The sequence below is a fragment of the Rhinolophus ferrumequinum genome, chromosome 11 (genome assembly GCF_004115265.2).
Source record: "Rhinolophus ferrumequinum isolate MPI-CBG mRhiFer1 chromosome 11, mRhiFer1_v1.p, whole genome shotgun sequence".
NCBI lineage: Eukaryota > Metazoa > Chordata > Mammalia > Chiroptera > Rhinolophidae > Rhinolophus > Rhinolophus ferrumequinum.
In genome coordinates this window covers 50,514,166-50,536,447 of record NC_046294.1, presented here as the reverse complement: position 1 = coordinate 50,536,447, position 22,282 = coordinate 50,514,166, and the positions used below count along the sequence as shown (strand labels likewise).

The window sequence follows — 22,282 nt, the reverse complement described above, 5'->3', positions numbered from 1 at the left end:
AAATTTGTCAAGAGGATATAATAATTCTAAATGTTTATACGTACACCTACGAGTACTAATAGCTTGAAAATACATGAAGTAAAATATGATAGAACTGTGAGGTGAAACAGACAAATCTACAATTATAAGAGGAGATTTTAACACCTCTCTCTGAATAAGTAATTTTAAAAAGACAGAAAATAAGTAACAATAAAGAACACTTGAGCAGAACACTTGAACAAATTTGACCTGATTAATATTTACAGAACACTCCACTCAACAACAGCAGAATACACATGAAATGTGCAACATTAAAGAACACATTCTGAACCACAACACAAGCCTCAATAAATGTAAAAGGATTCAAGCCATGCAATGTTAAGTTCTCTCATCACAATGGAATTTGATTAGAAATCAATTTTTAAAACCTGGAAAATAAGCAAATATGTGAAAACCAAATAGCAAACTTCTAAATAATCCATGAGTCAAAAAAAACATCAAAAGGAAAATTAGTAAGTGTTTTTAAATGAACGAAAATGAAAACACAACACAACAAAACGTATGAAATGCAGGTAAGAGAAATTATAGTACTAAAACCATATGTTAGAAACCAAGAAAAGCCTCAAATCAATGACCTCAGCTTTCACAATGAAAAACTAGAATAAGAAGTGCAAAAGCAACTCAAAATTAGCAGGAAAAGGAAATAATAAACATCAGCTGAGATCAATGAAACAGAAAACAAAAGCCATAGAGAATAATCAATAATACAAAAAGCTGTTTCTTTGAGATCAATAATATTGGTAAACCTCTAGCTACACTAACCAGGAAAAAAAGAAAAGACCCAAATTACCCATAGCAGGAATAGGAGAAGTAACACCACCACCAACGATTATTCTACAGATATTAAATTTTACCACATAGACAAAATGGACAAATTCCTTGAAAGACACAAACTACCAAAGTTTACTTAAGAAGAAATAGATAACCTGTATAGTCCTATATCTAAGAAATTTAATTTTCGTGAAAATCTTCCTACAAAGAAAATTTAAGGCCCAGATGGCTTCACTGTGAATTCTACCAAACATGTAAAGAGGAAACAATACCAACTGAACACAATCTCTACCAGAAAACTGAAAAGGACTATTTCTCAATTCATTCTATGGTGCTTTATAGAGGAATCGACTATTAATGGACATCTGGATTTTTTCCAGTTTTTGACTAAAACAAATAAAGATCTTATGAACATCTGTATACAAATCTTTATTTGGACATATATTTTCATTTCTCTTGGATAAATACCTAGGAGTAGAATGGCTGGGTCATACAGTAGGTATATCAATTGTGGAATATCAATATAATGGAATACAACTTAATAACAAAAAGAAATGAACTACAGTTAACCCTTGAACAATATGGGTTTGAATCATGTGCATCCATTTAAATGCAGTATTTTGATATACACAACAACATGGATAAATCTCCAAATAATCATCTTGAGATATAGAAGACAGACAAAAAAAGAACACATACTATATATGATTCTACTCATAAAAAATTCCAATGAATCTATGGTGACAAAAAGTATTTCAGTTGTTGCCTGGAGATGGAGAGAGAATGAGTGGGAAGGAGGCATTACCAATGGGCACAAGGAAACTTTTAGAGCTGTTGGATATGTTCGTGTCTTAATTGTGGTGATAGTTTCATGAATGTTTGCATATCAAAACTTAGCAAACTATATACCTTAATTATATGAAGTTTATGTCAATTATACCTTAATAAAGCTGTTTTTTTTAATCCTTAGCACCAGAACTCAAGATTCTTCATCTCCATTAATTCTTACACAGGTGTACAGCTAGCCCTGTAGACACAGACATCACGGCATTTTTCTAAAAACTACAGTGGAAAATTCACCAAATATTTACTAGACACACTCAAACATTCCATTCATTCTTTCAATAATATTTACTCAGAACCTAAATGCAGAAGAGTGCTGAGCTAGATGCTAAGAGTGATGCAATGATGAGTTAGATCTGATGTTCTCCAACAATCTCTTTTACGAGATTTAATTAAATGTTTACTGATAATAGGAAACAATGGCCTTTCTCATAGTCTGGTCCCTCATTTATAGATATGCACACACACAAGCACATACACATCTCTCTATAAAACGGATGCAATATTTTGCTCTATATTTTAAGTATACTTGATCACCAAGCTATTATTAGTAGGAAACTTCATCATTACTATGTGCATTCTGAACATATGAAGTGAGAGTTTACCACCTTCCTATATATTTTGATATGCACAACCTACAGCAGTATGCCTTTAGCTATATACAGTTGTCATCCACGAACACCCCAGTTGCAAAGAACACACATAGACCCAGATCTTGGTTTCTAAAAAACTGTTCTTCACTAAAAGAAACTAAAGTTCCTTGAAGAAAAGACTAATTCTAATGCAGAGACAAAAGGAATATATGGACTATGTTGTTACAGAAAGTAAGGAAGTACTCAAAGAGTGATGGGAATAGGTCATAAGAAAACAGGAGCTAGATTGAAAAGGTTCCCAGGGCCAATCATGAAATAATTTGAGTATCAAAATAAATAATTATAGCAACAGATTATAAACACATTGGATAAAATAGGAATCCATGAATCAATACTGATATAAATAAATGAGGAAGAGAAGAATGTTTTTCTTTACAATAGAATGTCAACTAATAAATATAAAAGAGATGATATAATTAGAAAATAACCATTTGGCAGCCATCATTTTATTAATTAATTCAGCCTGGAAACATCAATATATGTTAAAACTGATGGGTGAAAATTTGACAAGAAACGAAATATTTACATAATCTAAAAACACCTCCCCACAAAATACTTAAAAATTGCAAAGTGAAAAACTTGGCAGACACCACTCTAATCAAGTATTCACAATTAATAAAACTAGTAATGGGGCAAATCAAAATTGTGTACCACTTGGTAGGATGCAAGAAAAACACAACATCACTTGTATAATACTCCTTCCAAAAATGTATAACCTGAATCTTTTAAACATCAGACAAACCAAAATTAAGAAATGTTACCTAAATAAACAGCCTAAAATCTTTAAACATGCCAAGGTCATAAAAGTCAAGGAAAGACTGAGGAATTATTTCAGACTGAGAATAAAAAGACATGACCACTAAATGCAATGTGTGATCCTAGATGGAATCCTTTTGTTATAAAAGACATTGAGACAGTTGGAGAAACTTGAATGTTGTATGTGAATTAGATGGCAGTAATGCGTCAAAGTTAACTTCCTGATTTAGATGGCTGTAACGTGGTTATAAAGGAGAATGCGCTTATTTGTAGAAAACATGCACCAATTTATTAAGGAGTGATAAGGGATTATCTTTTTAATTTACTCTCAAATGGTAAAAGAGGGGTAAGTTCTCGTACTAGTTCAGTAATATTTCTGTAAGTTTGAAAAAATTTCAAAAGAAAAAGACATAGAATTCTCAAGAAATAAAAGCAGGAATACTGAAAGAAGGTAGCAGTATCCCAAACCAAGACTCTTCCATAACACAGCCTGTCCAGTCCCTTAGTCTGTGGAAATAAAGGTCAAGCAGTGACATTAACGTAGTGTTTAAACCATGTATTCACGACAAAAACAAAGGGGGAAGAAAACTGCCTTTTTTCCCCCAACTTTCACAATATTTTTCCCAATATTTTTCCCCAATTATTTCACAACAAGGTCCACAACTGTCTCACAGTAAAAACCACAAGATAGCTAATTTTGGGGGACTGAGTTTTAAGTAACTTAGCAAACCATTTCCATCAATATCACAAGTACGCTATACAGTATAACTATACAATTCGGCTGACTTCAGAGAAGACCTCTCATGCAAATTAACTTTCCAGATAACTTTATCATATGCTTATTGTTTTTAACTGTCAAAAATAATTATTTTTAATTTAACTATTTTGGATAGGAATATATCCTCAATGTGTTACTCACTTCTCTGGTTTCTGACTATGTGTATGATGAAAACAATGATAATATTTTTTTAAAGATTGAGGAGTATTATGAACATCAGCAAGACGCGGAGATTTATAGAACTAACTGTCCTGTATCATACAATTCTACATCATAATACGTTTTAAATTATAATGTCAGCTTTTAATTTCTTTTTCTGCCTTTCCTCTTTCTATAAGGCTTTCACATAACATTTCTCAGGGCTTTCAATGTGCCTGCCAATAGCATCACTAAATTATAACATCTAATTTGCTATGGACTTGGAAACTGAATGATCATGATGATATATAGAATGGTTCACAAAAATACACAGTTTCTGAATGAGGACTATGGTTTTTTCCTATGTGCAAAATGTAGAACGTTGTAGATATGAGGTATTTTTGTGGCTTATTATACTTTTTATGTTAACTTTTAGATTATTGTTTGGTTATTATAAATTGGTACTGCCAAATAAATGAGGCACTACTTTATTTCAATTTTCAAGCAGGACATTACATTCTTTTCAGAAAGGTTAGACTTCACATATCCAATCACAGGAAATAAGACCTTGTGCTCAAAAAAAAAAAAGAAGCCAAAGGTCTACTCATTGGACCCTGACTCTTGGGAAATTAGTGTTAGGTCAACAACATAAAATAACAATCCTTTGCTATGTGACCAATCACACTTGGTTCTATAGTAATATTATGCATATTATTATATACTATAAAATAGTACATATATTAATGTTACTTGGATCTATAGTAATGTTATGAAGGATGTTTCTTTGTGAATCAATTTTTTAAGTTATCCTATAAACAAAGCACAGGAGAATTAACTATAATAACATACCGTGTTTCCCCAAAAATAAGACCAGGTCTTACATTAATTTTTGCTCCATTAGGGCTTATTTTCAGGGGATGTCTTATTTTTTTCATGTACAACAATCTACATTTATTCAAATACAGTCATGTCATCTTCTTCTGGAACATCATCATAACATCCGTCTGTCCGAGATCTTAACTGGGGATTATTTTTGGGGTAGGTCTTATTTTGGGGAAAACACGGTAGCAGATGTAATTTTTTAAAAAACTTGATAATGTAAGAATAAGATAACTAACAAAACAAAAACACAGAGGTGGAGGGAGACAGAGAACGCAGCAGGTACCATAAATCTGCTAAATTCCTCTTTTTTCATTGTCCAAAGCCAAGAGTCACTATCTAAAGTTTATTTATCAAACAACAGAAACAAAGTATATTATTTCAAGCTTTTTATAATAACCATAATAAAGGAAAACAGAAAATGTTAAAGGTAGTTATTGCTAAGGAGTGAAACTGGGGCAGGGCTGGGGAGAGTAGAATAGGAAGCTTTATTTTTCATTTTAGAGCTTGTTTTTTTTAAAAAAAAATAGTATACAGATTTCACTTTAATTTTTTAAAAGGCACGGAGGAAGAGATGGAGAAGAAAATAAAAAGAAAGAAGGTATCATTTCCTCCAGGAAATTTCCCATGACCACCTTGGGGCCTCTTTCTCTTGTGTTCCCAGAGAAGGAATCATGGGACACTATCCAAGCATTTATTACAAGATACTGTGTTTCTGTCCTTAGTTGTCTGACTAACCCATAGATTAAAATCTCCCTGAAGGCTGGGATCATATCTTACTTACATTTGTATCCCCAGCATATAACTAGTATAATAACTAGACGAATAGATAACTGCTGAATGAATGAACAACATATGAATGATGATCGTAGTGAATAAAACTGATAATACCAATTTTTCATTTGGAAAACAGCTTTAAAAAGAGAAAAACAAGCCACCAAAAATAAAATCACAAAATTAACATCAATATTTATAGTTGTGTCATGCTAACTACATCTCACCAAAAAATTCACTTTGAAAAGAAACTTTTGATGAATTCCCAGGAAAAATGAAAAGAAATTGGAAAAGCAAACAAACAAAGGGGGGGAAAGCCAACACCTTGCCTCTTCCATTTGCTTTCTATCAGAGGCCCTTTTCGCCACCTCCTATGAGTAGTCTAAACTCAGTATCAAATATGGGCCGACTTGCAGATGCCAGCACATACTGTGCCTGTTCAGAATATTTTTCAGAGTAGTGAATTTATTTATATATAAACAATGTTTCAAGTCTATTCAAGTGGCTCCACAGAGTAATTCCACATGACAACTTTTTTCTACCATCAGAATCAACTTATATTAAAAGAAAACTGTAGTTTAAAAACAAGCACTGAGAAGTTATGGTTTCCAAGGCTACAGGGGACAGCTTAATGTTGACGCATCAAAACTGGAATGCCTAACACTCTTCGAATAAGTGTATTTTTTCTCTGAGCAATTATAAAACTTTCTTTTTCTGTCTGGTCTATATAAAAACAGTTCTATAATAATAGTTTATCGTATAAGGAATCACTAAGTTAGACATGCATTTTTAGCCTTGAAAATGCAACATTTGAAGTTAGTTATTTCACCAGTTTTGCTGTTCAGCTCCAAAGTTAGAAGTGTTAGGATTACATGGTCCTTTGATCAAATTAAAAAAAAAAAAAGGAATGGAATTGTGATGAGGTCTAAAGAATATAAAAGACGTTCATTAAGCATATAAATCCTACTGAAGCAATGTATCCTATTAAAAACAGCATAGAGCAGAAGAGGCCTCAAGCTTCTGGAGTGTGCCAAGAAAGTGTTGTACAACCTTGGACAAGTTATTAAACCTTCCCAAGCCTCAATTTCCTCATATGCTTATTGTGCCACATTGTTGAAAGGATAAAATAGGATAATAAATATGTACAACACCTAGCACAATATTTGCACATATTGGGCACTCCAAAAAAAAAAAAAAAAAAAAAAGCTAGCACTGAGGATATAAGAAGGCGTCTACATAAGAAGAAATAATGCAAGGTTAATAAAGCTAAGTGTTCAGGGCACAGAATGCTTGTTGAGTGTAATAAGGGTACAGGAAATGAAGCAAGATCCAAGAAGGCTTCTTAGAGCAGAGGAATGTCACCTACATCTGGAAGAATTTATTTTACATGTCAGGCAAGCATTCCCTATCTTTCTACATGTGTGATACCTGGTGTAAGCTTCTGTTCGGTGTCCTGCCTGACAAATTCCCGTTCATTCTTTATAGAATAAATGTGCTAGGAAAGAGGCTCCACACCAGAGGCGTTAACAGTGAATAAGGTAAGCCAGACTCTCTGACGCACAAAGGTTAAAATACATTGGGGGAAACAGTCATTAAACAGGCAATTACATCACCATGTCAAGTTTTCTAACAGAAGACGGCAAGGTGCTTCCTTCTCTCTGCCACCAGCACCCACTGCAAAATGAAGACATGACTGAACATGCTAAGCCAAGATTTAGATTTAGGGTAATGTACATAGGAGGCTCCCTAAGGCCTAAACTTCCTGCTTCAGCCCAGCCTTTTTCCAGAGAGCTGCCCTGATTGCACACTTCCTTTGAGCATCTATTCATAAAGCAGCCCTCTGATTTTCACGCTACTCTTGATTAGTTTGTGCAGAGCTCCTGCTGGACTGATGGAGAACAGAGGTGACTGACAGATTAGCACAAGGCCCTCCTAATAGCAGGTTCTCAATAAAGATTTGTTGCTAGTGACATTCAACTTCAGCATTCTTTTCTTAGATTACTGGATTCCTAAACCTTTTACCTAATTCATTTTAAAATTCTCAACTGCAAGTTTGTCACACAGCATGCCCCATGATTCATAAGGACAACGTATAGTAAAATTCTCAATTGGAAGTTTCATACACCTTCTTACAATCATATAATCATAACTGTTTGATCATCACAAATGTTAGAAAACCCATAAACCCAATCTAATAACAAGAAACACAGCAGCTATCTCAATAGAGGGACACTCTACAAAACACCTGCCCAGTAATCCTCAAAACTATCAAGGTCGTCAACAACAAGAAAAGTCTGAGAAACAGTGACAGTGAAGAGGAACCTCAGGAACATGATGACTAAATGTAATACGGTATCCAGACTGGGATCCTGAGGAAAACATCGGAATAAAGTGTGGACTTTAGTTAATAATAATGTATCAACATTGGTTTACTAATTATAACAAATGTACCATTGTGAGATAATAAAAACATATCTGAGGTGTGATCAAACAGTACAGTGAATGTTTCAATTAAAAACAAATTTATTGCAGTAAAAGACACATTGCCATTAATGCCTCTCAAAAATACTCCCCCTCGCTTCAGACACACGTATCCCATCTTTCTTGCCACTTTCTGAAGCAGTTCTGGAAATCTTCTTTCATGAGTGTCTTTAGTTGCACTGTGATGGCTGCCTCCAAGTCCTGAAACATTGTGACTTCGGGGAATACAGAAGTCGAACGGTGCCAGATCCAGTGAATAAAGTGGATGAGGACACACCATGTTTTTATTTGACAAAAACTACCGTATACCAGAAGCAATGTGTGACACGGAGCGTTGTCATGAAGGAGGATGATTTACGGCATACTATAAAACACACCTTCTCTCAACCGTAGCTCACACCCAACTGACTGCACTGAACAAGCTGAAACTTGTCACACAGTTACTAAGGTTCGATTCGCTGCTTCCTGTATTGAAGATCCCTGCCTTATGTTTTGATCACAATGGAAGGGCTCCGTGTCACATATCACTTGTTATACAGCAATTTCTGTCAAATAAAAACATTATGGTGTGTCATCATCCGGATCTGGCACTGTGCGACTTCTGGCTCTTTTGCAAAGTCAAAATGACCATGAAAGGTGAACATTTTGAACCTATTTAGGACATTGAGGCAGCCACGACACTGCAACTAAAGACACTCAAAAAGCAGGAATTCCAGAACAGCTTCAGAAAGTGGCAAGAATGATGGGATGAGTGTGTTCGAAGTGAGGGGGAGTATTTTGAGGGAGATTAATGGCAATCTGTCTTTTACTGTAATAAATTATTTTAATTTAAACATTCACTGTATTTTTCTTCTGATTAGTTTGTTCATTTAGTCTATTCTTTAGATTCCACATATAAGTGAGATCATATGGTATTTGTCTTTCTCTGTCTGACTTATTTCACTTAGCATAATGTTCTCTAGGTCCATCCATATCATTGCAAATGTTAAGATTTCATTCTTCTTTATGGCTGAGTAATACTCCATTGTATAAATGTACCACAGTTTTTTAATCCAGTCATCTACTGATGGGCATTTTGGTTGTTTCCATGTTTTAGCTATTGTGAATAGTGCTGCAACAAACATAGGGGTGCATACATTTTTTCGAATTAGTGTTTTGGATTTCTCTGGATAGATACCTAGGAGTGGAATTGCTGGGTCATAAGGTAGTTCCATTTCCAGTTTTTTGAGATACCTCCATAGTGATTTCCATAGTGGCTGCAATCCCACCCGCAGTGTACAAGGGATCCCTTTTCTCCACATCCTTGCCAGCACTTGTTTGTTGATTTATTGATGATAGCCGTTTTGACTGGGGTGAGGTGGTATCTCATTGTGGTTTTTATTTGCATTTCTCTAATGATCAGTGAGATTGAGCATTTTTTCATATGTCTGTTTGTCATCCGTATGTCCTCTTTAGAAAAATGTCTCTTCATGTCCTTTGCCCATTTTTTAATTAGGTTGTTTGGTGTGGTTTTTTTTTGCTGTTGAGTTGAATGAGTTTTTTAATAAATTTTGGATATTAACCCCTTATCAGATATATCAATGACAAATATCTTCTCCCATTCAGTAGGATGCCTTTTTGTTTTATTGATGGTTTCCTTTGCTGTGAAAAAGCTTTTTAGTTTGACGTAACCCCATATGTTTATTTTTTCTCTTACTTCCCTTGTCCAGGGGGATATATCAGCAAAAATATAACTCAGGGTAATGTCTGTAAACTTTTTTCCTATATTTTCTTCTAGGAGTTTTATGGTTTCAGATCTTACATTTAAGTCTTTAATCCATTTTGAATTTATTCTTGTACATGGTGTAAGGAGGTGGTCCAGCTTCATTCTTTTGCAAGTGTCTGTCCAGGTTTCCCAGCACCATTTATTGAATAGACTGTCTTTAACCCAACGTAAATTCTTGCTTCCATTGTTGTTGACTAAATGATCATATAGGCATGGATTTATTTCTGGGCTCTCTATTCTGTTCCATTGATCTATGTATCTGTTTTGATTACTATAGCCTTGTAGTATAATTTGATGTCAAGTATCGTGATACCTCCCACTTTGTTCTTATTTCTCAAGATTGCCACGGCTATCTGGGGCCTTTTATGGTTTGGTTCCATATAAATTTTAGGATTATATGTTCTGTTTCTGTGAAAAAATGTCCTTGGTAGTTTGATAGGAATTGCACTGAATCTGTATATTGCCTTAGGCAGTATGGACATTTTAACTATATTAATTCTTCCTATCCATGAGCATGGTATGTGTTTCCATCTATTTGTAGCTTCTTTAATTTCTCTCCTCAGTGTCTTATAATTTTCTGAGTACAGACCTTTTACTTTTTTTTTTTTCTTAATTGGGGAATATTGGGGAACAGTGCTTATTTCCAGGGCCCATCAGCTCTAAGTCGTTGTCCTTCGATCTAGTTGTGGAGGGCGCAGCTCAGCTCCAAGTCCAGTCACTGCTTTCAATCTTTAGTTGCAGGGGACACAGTCCATCATGCCAGGTGGAAGTTGAACCGGCAACCTTATTGTTGAGAGCTTGCGCTCTAACCAACTGAGCCATCTGGCCACCCCCCTAGAAGCTCAGCAGCAGCTAGTTGTCTTCAGTCTAGTTGTGGAGGGCACAGCTCATTGGCCCATGTGGGAATCGAACTGGCAATCCTGTTGTTCAGAGCTCTCGCTCTAACCAACTGAGCCATCCAGCTGCCCCATCTTTTACTTCTTCGGTTAAATTTATTCCTAGGTATTTTATAGTCTTTGAAGCAACTGGAAATGGAACTGTTCTCTTAATTTCTCCTTCTGATAGTTTATTATTGGTATATACAAATACAACTGATTTCTGAATATTAATTTTGTATCTTACTTTACTAAATTCATTTATCAATTCTAATAGTTTTTTGGTGGAGTCTTTGGGGTTCTCTATTTATAGTATCATGGCATCTGCATATAATGACAATTTTACTTCCTCCTTACCAATTTGTATGCCTTTTATTTCTTTTTCTTGCCTGATTGCTGTGGCTAGAACTTCCAGAACTATGTTGAATAGAGGTGGAGAAAGTGGGTATCCTTGCCTTGTTCCTGATCTTAAGGGGAATGGTTTTAGCTTTTCCCCATAGAGTATGATGTTAGCTGTGGTTTTATCATATGTGGCCTTTATTATGTTCCCATATGGTCCTTCTATTCCCACTTTCTTAAGAGTTTTTATCAAAAATGGCTGCTGGATTTTGTCAAATGCTTTTTCTGCATCTATTGTATAATCATATGATTTTTATTTTTCATTTTGTTAATGTGGTGGATCACATTAATTGATGTGTGGATGTTGAACTAACCTCGCATACCAGGAAAGCATCCCACTTGATCATGGTGTATGAGCTTTTGAATGTATTGCTGAATTCTGTTTGCTAATATTTTGTTGAGGATTTTTGCATCTATGTTCATTAGTGATCTCGGCCTATAGTTCTCTTTTTTTGTGATGTCTTTGTCTGATTTTGGGATCAGGGTGATAATGGCTTCACTGTATTTTTTTATCACACCTCGTATATTGGTCTCTGACTCTGGTTCCTGGCACAGAGCTCCATTTATCTTGTAATTTTCTAAATGAGAAAAGCTCTAGAAACATCTTTTGTTCTAATGCTTGGTCTTTGACTCCAGTTCCTAACACAGAGTTCCTAAATCCCTTGGAATTTCTAGGGTGGTAGCAGTGTTTTTTATTCTAATGAGGTGACTCTTGGTGGGGTCCTGGAAAAGGGCAGCCACCAGAAGACCAAGCCATGATTAGAAGCTTGGAACTTTCAGCCCTACTCCCCATTCTCCAGACAGAGTGGAAGGGCTAAAAATAAAGTTAATAACTGATCATGCCTACGTGATGAAGCCTCCATAAAAATCCCAATAATACAGGGTTTTGAGAGCTTCTGGGTTGCTGAACACATGGAGGTGCTGGGAGAGTGGCATGCAGGAGAAGGCATGGAGGTCCCGCACCCCTTCCCACATACTTTGTTTAAATATCCCTTCCATCTGGATGCTCATCTATATCCTTTATCGTATCTTTTTATAATAAATTAGTAAACAGTAAGTAAATGGATTTCTTGAGTTCAGTGAGCCACTCTAGCAAATTGATCAAACCCAACGAGGGGGTTATAGAAACCTCTGATTTATAACCAGTGGTCAGGAGCACAGGTGACAACCTGGACTTGACATTGGCGTCTGAAATGGGAAGCAGTTTCATGGGTCTGAGCCCTTACCCTGTGGAATATGATGCTATCTCCAGGTAGATAGTGTCAGAATTGAGTTAAATTGTAGGACACCCAGCTGATGTCACAGAATTTCTTGGGTGTGAGAAAAGAACCCACACATCTAGTGTCAGAAGTATTATTAGTGTGGTAGTAGTGTGAGAATAAAAGAGAAACATAGGAGAAGGACCGAGATTTTCCTACTCAATCGTACTAATAAAAGATACTAAGAATAGGAGAAACATTGCAGGGTATATGGGAACTCTCTGTACTATCTTACAATGTTTCTACGAAACATTTTATAAAATAAGAAGAGATGTTTTCAAAAATGAAAACAAAATAAAGCTGATTTTTCATAACATCAGACTCAGGATGTTTATAACACCATTGTGAAAAATCAGTACCTAAAATACTTAATAGAAATTAGCCAACAAAACCTGAACAAATAGTTTTTATTTAAACAAAGAATATATTTTCAAAAACATTCTGCCAGATTATCATCTAGCCTAACAAAAACACAACCATCCCCTGCAAGATCAACAATCCTGTATTTATGCCACTGAGTCCTTTCCCAGGGGATTTAATTGACAAGATGTTCTTTTACTATATCAACTCAATCTTCCTCCACAAATTTTTGAACTGATATCACAATTCAAACTTAAAGATCTTGAAAATTGACCAAGTGGGCTGCCTCAAATTCTAACACTGAGAAAAAGTAGGACATCTGGAAAGCTGTTTTATGCCAAGCACACTGAGGTAAGACTAGGTAGCGGAACCCCATTGAGCTTTTCCTCCTCAGAAGCTCAACAGCAATTATTTACACCATTATTTTGGAACTTTAGATTTACACATACATACACCACTTACCCAAACTCTAAGTTCCGTGAAAGCAGTAACTATGTTTCTACTTTTGTGTACCCAAACTGCCTCATGTGAAACTCTGTAGAATGATGAATTGCCAGCAGAATGAAATGGAAATAACCAGTTTAATCACAGACATTTCAAATTGAGGTAAAGTTCATACAACATACAACTAACCATTTTACAGAGTACAACTCGGGCATTTAGTGCATTCACAATGTTGTGCAACTACTAGCGCATAATCATAGACTGTTATCTTAGAGATAACTGAGCTCAACTATCTCCCTCTGTGTCCCCTCGTCCAATAGCTAATAAATGTCAATTCCCTTCCTCCTTACTATATATAGCAGGTCCTCGAATAACATCATTTTGTTCAATGTCATTTCATTATCAAGTTAATGAGATGCCGTTGGAACTTAACTCGTGTTTATATCAATTAGCCTATTGTAAAATTGGTTTCATTATACATCATAGTTCGCTTCGCTAAAAGTCGCAGAACCTATCGATGACATTGAGGACTTACTGTACTGTTTTTCTCCTTATATCATTCTGTGATTAAATTAGTGGTGATGGCAGCAGGTAGATATTCATTCCAGGGAAAGGGAGCCCCTCTCCTCCAAAGGAACACTTTCATTGGTGAACACCTCTAATTGCTAAAAAGTACCTTCGTACATTGAGTCAACATCTGCCTTCCTTTGGCTTCCATTGGACTCACATGATGCCACCTCCAGTATTCACAAGCTACGACTGTCAGGCCAGTTATTTTAAGCCTCAGTTTCCTCATCTGTAAAAATGGGGATAATAATACCTACTGTTACAGGGCTGTTGAGACAAATAAATAAGATCATGCATGACTCAAGTGGGGCTCAAGTGTTTTCTCCTAACACTGCGCTTGGAGATGAAGTAGATGTCTTCCTTGCAACTCATTGCTGCTTTCCGGACCGCTGCTCTCCTCCATTCCCTAAAAACTCTCAGTTCCTTTTATTGAACATACTGATTATGCCTCTTTCCCTGCTTGCTGCTGTGATCTATGGCACTCCCATTCCAACTTAGCAACTGAAGACCTTAGCACCTGACTCACCATCTCTCTCCACCATTGTTCTTGATGACTTCTACATCCATGTAAAAATCCATCCAACACTCAGGTCTTGACCTCTACCCAGTTCAGCCACTTATTCTCTTACTTTAAATCATAATTAATAATTGCAGCAGCCTTCAGACCTCAAATTCAATATCCCAACCTCGGACCACCTCTCTCCATATTTCCAGATCATTTCACTCCAACAATTCATCCTCACCATCAGAACTTTTAATCCATTGATTCTACCATTTTTTTCACTGACCATTACTTCCTTCATGTCCTCACTCCTCTCTTTATCCAGCTTAGAGTTTATGGTCCATCATTATGTATCACTCCTATGGCCCTCTTTCCTTGCCCTTGAACTCACCTGGCAAAACCCCAACTCTGGTTACATTCAACTCATGGCCTTCTCCACCTGTGCACTTAAGTGGCTGAATACAGCTGGAGAAATGCCCTCAGCATGCTGAATGGTCTCCCTTAAATTTCTAACCGAAGTATGGTCCCCAGAGCATCAAGCTCACCTGGGAGAGTTACAAATGCAAATTCCCAGGCGTCACCCCAAACCTAATGAATCAGGAACTCTGGGGGTGGGCATAGCAACTAGTGTCATATCAAGCCCTCCAGCTGATTCTTATGCAGGCTAAAATGTGAGAACTACTGGGCCTAGATAATTCACTCTCTCTTTCTCCAAGATAACTATTTTAAACTTTCTCTTTTCTCTTCAAACCTTATACATTCTTTCCACCTTCCTGACACCCGGCTGATGACTCTACTAAAAAAACAGAAGCAAGCAGAGAACAACTTATTAATTCTCCCATCACCAAATTTACTATGTGATTCTGTATTTGAACCCATATATTCTGCCTTCCCCAAATGTACAGCCCTTCTCCTAGGTCCAAACCATCCACCTGTACACTGAATTCCATTGTCCACTTATCAAAGGTTTCTGTGCCTGCTATTATCCCGTCCCTTTCTTGTGTATCTACAAATTTTCCTCCAACAGAAGAATATTCTAGAGGTGGAGGGATGGCTCAGTTGGTTAGAGCGTGAGCTCTGAACAACAGGGTTGTCGGTTCGATTCCCACACAGGCCAGTGAGCTGTGCCCTCCACAACTAGATTGAAGGCAACGAACTGCTGCTGAACTGCTGGAGAGGCGGCCGGACGTCTCAACTGGTTAGAGCTTGAGCTCTTAACAACAAGGTTGCTGGTTCAATTCCCGCATGGGATGGTGGGCTCTGCCCCCTACAACTAAGATTGAAAACGGCGACTGGACTTGGAGCTGAGCTGCACCCTCCACAGCTAGATTGAAGGACAACGACTTGGAGCTGATGGGCCCTGGAGAAACACAGTTCCCCAGTATTCCCCAATTAAAAAAAAATAAATCCTTAACACAATAAAATCTTCGAAGACTCTTTAGGAAAAAAAAAAAGAATATTCTAAATACCTTCCATCTCAAAACATAGTTCCCTTGACTCCTCCAGCTTGACTCTCCCTGTTCCTCTGTACAGAAATACTTCGCAAGAGTAGTCTATATTTCTTTTGTCTTCATTTCCTCACTCCCAATCTCTCCTTAACCTACTCCTACAATACCACAAAAATTACTCCTATAAATGGTCACCAGTGACTCCAAATTGCTAAATTCAGCATTAAATTCTCAGTCCTCACCTTACTCAACCAATGAACACGCATTTGATTCGGTTAATCACTCCCTTAAACATATTTAATTTACTTTGGCTCTGGGACTCCACATTGTTCTAGATATTCCGCTACCTCATTAGCTGCCCCTTCTCTTCTGCTATATCCTATATCCTACTCAAATGTTGGAGAACCTTGAGCAAAAGCTGGCAGGCAGAAGGGGTGGAAGCCATTCTTCCAGGAGCAGTGACAGGCTCTCTCCAGTGTGAGTTTTTGCAGCAGCCAGTTTCTTCATTCACACATCTGGTGGGTGTGGGATGACTTTCACCAGCGGCCGTTTTGTGATCACCGGATCACAACTGTGGTGGGTTGACCTTGAAGCCTGGTGGTAATGTGTCCCTGAAGCCTAGCAGCAGCCTTCCAACTTCTCCTCCAGCCTTCAAGTGATTCTATAAATACCCAATGCTCTGTATTAAATCTCTTTCTGATGAAAATATCTAGAGTGGTTCATGTTTTCTACGCTGTAACTTGACTGATACAATTCTCAAATTCACATCTCTGGCATCAACTGACCTGCGAGATCAAAACTGCATATCCTACTGCCTTCTCAGCACCTTCACCTTCATGACACATTATCTCAAACTTAACATGTCCCAAATATATTCTTTTTTTTTTCACACAGCACCAATATTTATTTATATCCAAATATATGCCTGATTCCCCATTACCTTCTCCTCCTTCCTCCTAGGAATATCACACCATTTATGTTCATAAATATCACCATAAGTCACCTAGTTGCTCAGATTAAATATTTAGGAGTTATCCTTAAGTCCAATCTCTCCCCCAAACACACACAGAATCCATTAGCAAGCCTAGTTAGCTCTATCTTCAAAATATATGAAGAATGTAACCGCTTCTCTTCCTTTACCTCAGCTGGTACCAAACCAGCCTAAGTCACTTTCACCTCTACCTGAATACTACAATCGTCTCTTAACTAATCTCTGTTGCCTTCTCCCTCCACCCAGTCTAGTCAATATGCCAGAGTTCTTTTATTTAAATAAAGGTCAGATCACATCACTCCCTTGCTCAAAACCCTCCAACATCTTCCCAACATACTTAGAAAAAAATCTAAAACTCTACACAATCTGGCCTCTGTCAACTTTGCTCATTATGCTCAAACGAGACTAACTTCTTAGCTGTTCTTGCAACAAACCATGCTCACTCCCACCTCAGGGATTTTATACTGGCTATTTGTATTCTCTGGGATGTTCTTCCTACAGATACCCACACAACGTGCTGCCTTATCTTTTTCAAGTCTTTGCTCAAATATTTTCTTCTCAGTGAGACCTTCCCTGATGACTCTATCTAAAATACCTCATCCTGCCATCCTCAGTACTCTCTGTCCCTCTTAGCACTATTATTTTTCTACCGACAAGAACAATATACCTATTTTCTTTTTCTCTTCCAAATTATATCCCTTCAGCACAAGACTAAATTCTACAGAATGTGGGTGGCAGCATGGGAGAAAGGAAAAAAAATAGAGTCAGAAAATATGGATGGATGGCTATGTCACAGTACAACCTGAGGCAGCCAGTCAATTCCCCTTCCTGGATCCGTGTCTTCGTTCGCAAAACAAGGATAACAAAGAATGGCATCCATCTCACAGATTTGCATTGAGGATTAAATGAGATAAAGCATGTACAGGACTTACCTGACAGTACATTTTACTATAACCCAATAACTGTTTGCCAAATTAACTGAATAACTGTTTAGTTTAAAGATAGCAACTATATTCCCAAAGTCCTCTCTTCTCTAAGCTAAATGTCCTCTTTCCCAACTACTCTTTATATGACTGTTTTAAAACCCCTCATCATCCTGGCCATCTCACCTTGTTTTTTCTCATCAAAGTAAACTGGGACTTAAACAGAATATTCCAAATATGATCTAATGAACACGAAGTCCAGGAAGACTATTACTTTCCTTGATCTGGACACTACATTTTAATTAATGAAACATAAGATAATCTTAGGTCCGTTTTGAAAGCTGTGGAGTCAATTTCTTGGCTTATATGGAATTTTTCATAAATTTACATCTCCAGATGCTCTCCCCATCAACTGTTTAAAGCCAGTTCTACTCCAAGATTCATATCTGACTCTGTCACTAGAAGCAAAGGATCTCTGAGATAGAAAAATCAGTGCTACTGTGGGAAAGTCATTTTACCTCTATGGCGTTAGTGTGCTTCTTGCAGAGTCAGAATTTATGGATGGGAGCTTGAAAACAGAGATGTCAACTAAAGAAAAACCATGTGTCCAATCACTTCACACTTACCACACTGAGGGAATAGAAAGAAAAGTAACCCGTGGTCACAGAGTTATAGAGACACCCCTCAACAGCAAACCTATAGGCTTTAGTTAACACTTCCAGCACGGGGAGGTACAGAGCTGAGGGCTATGTTAAGCAGCCTTCGGATGGCTCTAGGAAAAAGCCTATTACGTAAGCCGCCATTGTGCAAGTGCCACAGACTCTGAGAAACGCCTGGCCCATTTTATACTCGGGTACACCACCAGAGAAATTGTATTGGAACGGGTATGGGTGCTGTTATGCAGTCTCAAGAAGAGAAAGGAATGTTACAGGGAATTCTTCCACATGAGATAGAGAAATATATTGGAAAGGCCTTTGCCATTGGACAGATCTGGACTCTTAATAACATACTAGCTCAACTTTTCCAAGATACAGTTTGCTTACCAGTAAAACACAATTATAATAATAGCATGACTATTGTGAATATTATAAAAATATGAATGCTAAGTTTTTAGCATTTAAACGCCTTTCACATTTTAGATATTCAAATATTATTTTCCTTCCTTAACACCTATGTAGGATTAGAAAAGGATGGGATTCTGACTTATTCCCACAACACCAAAAAATTACTAATATTTAGACATTATTATTAACTTCTCCATGCACGTAAGACCCCTTCCTTGCTAATCTATTAATCTGTCCTACTAGACTATAAGTCCCCAAAATAAGAATCTGGCTTCTCATGTTAATACAGTACTTCCAGTCATAAAGAATCAACTATAGGAATGAAGTTAATACAATGTCCACTCTCCTAACAGATAAACACGTTGAGTTTAAGATTCTCTTCAAAGGAAAAACATCCCACATTTAGAATAAAGGTTACTTCAAGGGCCAGGTGATATCCTGATGAGCCTAATGGATTAATTGCCCCCAAATCACTGATAAGTTCTTAATAAAACAGCATGTAAAAATCAAGTTATGGGTGGGGTAGCTATTTAATGGTAACTGGTTATTTTTATTGGCAGAGCCATCAGAGTGAAATCACTAAACCTTGGAAAGCTGCCTTGGAACATGCCTGGCACCAGAGGGAATGTAGAACTTACAAGGCGGCTACAAGGGGTGTGATGGCAAAGCCTTAATTTGCAGTGACATCTTTAACAAAGCAGTCTTAGCAAAGTAACCCTGTGAACTCAAGCCAGAACTGGAGGACAGGGGCAGGGACAGAGAATATCTCTTAGACAGAAGAGTCCTCATAATACTTAACTACCCTCTAAGGAGGCTCTTTACCTCTTTATGCTACATTTCATACACTTCTCTCACCATTCCACTAACATTGGAAAATTAACTATTGCTCCAAGCCAGGAGTTCTGAACATTGTTTTGGGGAGGGCTCATTTACTTTGCCCACTATGTCTTACTCCCCGTTAACATTCAGTACACTGGAGAAACACCTTTAGTAGCATGAATAGTCTACGGAAGATCCTAGTGAAAGACTATGGTTAACTACGGGTTAACGCACTTAACTGGAGTTAATTTACCATACAATGCCTTTGCATGACTTTCATTAGCAAGTGCTCTGTCTAAAATTAAATATTCAGATATTTTGTATTAAAAATATACTATAATTATGGGAGACAATATCCAAGGTTAATACTGTCTTTTGAAAGATGATTAAAGATCTTCCATTCCTCCAGAAACCTACCTGTTATTCAGCTATTATCCCACCATATTGTATTTTACCCATCCATTTGTTAATTTAATCATTCATTCATTTAACAAATATTTACTGGGTATCTACTCTGAGCCAGCTTGGTGCTATATGCTGGGGACAAAATTGTAAACTAGAAATATAAATTCCCTAAATTTATGCAGTTTATGTTCTCCATTCTCATTCTTAGAAATATTTTAAAAGCAAGAAGTGACTAAAATACTTTGTTTGAGCTCACACAAAGTGTTACAACTTCAACATTAGAAAGCATCCTGTCCAAGCAGAGTTCATAATAGAATAATAATTCGGGAACTGAAATACTAGAGTGGTTTTAGAGCTTAATTAGAAAATATACTATGAATTACTAAAATAATTAAGAAAATTATAAAACTGTTTGCACTGTCACAGCAATAAATTTTAAAATCTAGAGGAAACAGATGGTTTCCTAGCAAAAAATAAATTGCCAAGAATAAACTAGAGAAGTAGGAAAAAACGGACAGAGCAAATAGCACGAAAGGTATTAGAGTAAGATTTATCACTACAAAGCCACCCTGAACTAGAGGAGTTAATAGCTAAATTCTTTAAAGAACTGAAAATTCCCCAAATTATTGCATGCGTTTCAGATAATGACGACGATGACGCTAACAGCTAACACATATACTGTTAACTGTGTACTGAGCACTTCATATTAACTCATCGAATCCGCCAAACCACCCAATGAGGTAGATGCTATTATTATCAATTTACAGATTAGGGTCATAGAAAAAGATGAAAAGCTTCACAATTCAATTTTAAAATCTTAGGAAAAATAGTTACCTACCCTGCCCCCGTCCCCCTGCAAAGAAAAACAACATAAATACAGTACACCAATCTCACTTATTATAATGAACAGAAGAACAACCTATAACTAACTAGTAATGCAATATCAGGAAATCTACATACCTTCTTGCAAGTATAAATTAAAGGAAGAAAAATATATAATGTCAATAAATGTGGAAAGGCATTTCCAAAAATTCAGCATCCATTCCTAATAAAAACATTAAATAAATAGAAAAAACTAAAACATTTTCCAAAATTAACAGAAAATATTCTGAACAGCAAAATACTGAACATTTTCAACTAAAATAAGAACTGGACTAGAACGCTCACTATTTTCAAAAGTAATGCCCATCACTTTTTGCATTATTTTTAAAGTTCTAGAAAATTTATTAAACGCAGTAAGAGTAGATAGAAAAATCAGTATAAACATTGGAGAAGAAGAGATAAACCTATTATTTTATTGATGATAACGATGTATGCCAAGAAAATCAGAGAGCTTTCCTTAAAAAACAATAACAAGAAAAATAATTTGGTATAGTCACTGAATATAAGAGTTTCTTAAAATTATAGCTTTTTTCAATAATAATAATAATAACAACAACAACGACACCGGAATGTAAAAGAAAAATACATTTTATACAAAATAGTGTAAAAACTATAATATATTTAAGAACAAATTTAATGGAAAGACACATGATCATATGAAAAGAACTATAAAATCTTATAGAAGGAATAAAATGAAATTTGAACAAATATAGGACATACCATGTGTTGGATGGGAATACTAATATAAAAATGACAGCTCTCCAAAAATATAACAAGCCAATGAATACAAAAATTCCCATTAGAATTCCAATGCAGTTTTCTTTTTAAATAAGATAAAATAATCTTAAAGTTCATATAGAAGAATAAACTTCTGAGAATAGACAAAAATGGTATGAAAAAGAAGACTAGGAAAAGAAGGTGACTTGCCTTACTTGATATTAGAACATATCAAAAAAAACCCATACATTATAATTAAATCAATCTGAAATTGGCAAAGGAATAGACCGGAAAAAAAATCGAAACAAAAAAACAAAAGAAACAATCCAGAAATGGATCCTGGTATACATGAGCTTTTAATATATGACAAAGGTAGTATTTAATTTAGTGGGAAAAGGAAGTAGTACAGCTAGATATTCAACTGTGAAGAAATTTTATCACACATATTTGAAGTATCTACAGAATATATTCAAGAATAATTCTAAATTGTATTAAAGATTTAATTTAAAAGTAAAATAAATACAAATCTTAAAGGAAAACTTAAAAAATACATGTAGAACAAAGGTGGAGGAGAGATTTCTTAAGCCAAGACTAAGTGCCTAGAAGATATAAAAGAAAAAAAAGAATTATATAACAAATACAAACATTTTGTATAAGGTATACTAAGTCAAGATGTAATTGATAGATTTGGAAAAAATACAAAGGACTCTTTAAAAAGTTATGAAAAAAATGCAAGCAACTCAACAAAAA

The 22,282-nt window shown here is 36.1% G+C and overlaps 1 protein-coding gene across 1 annotated transcript in view; it reads right to left on the bottom strand.

Annotated features, from left to right (window-relative positions):
- UVRAG (UV radiation resistance associated) overlaps positions 1 to 22,282 on the bottom strand; it is a 273,971-nt gene that overhangs the window by 171,683 nt on the left and 80,006 nt on the right. The gene's annotated exons all lie outside the window — the stretch shown is intronic.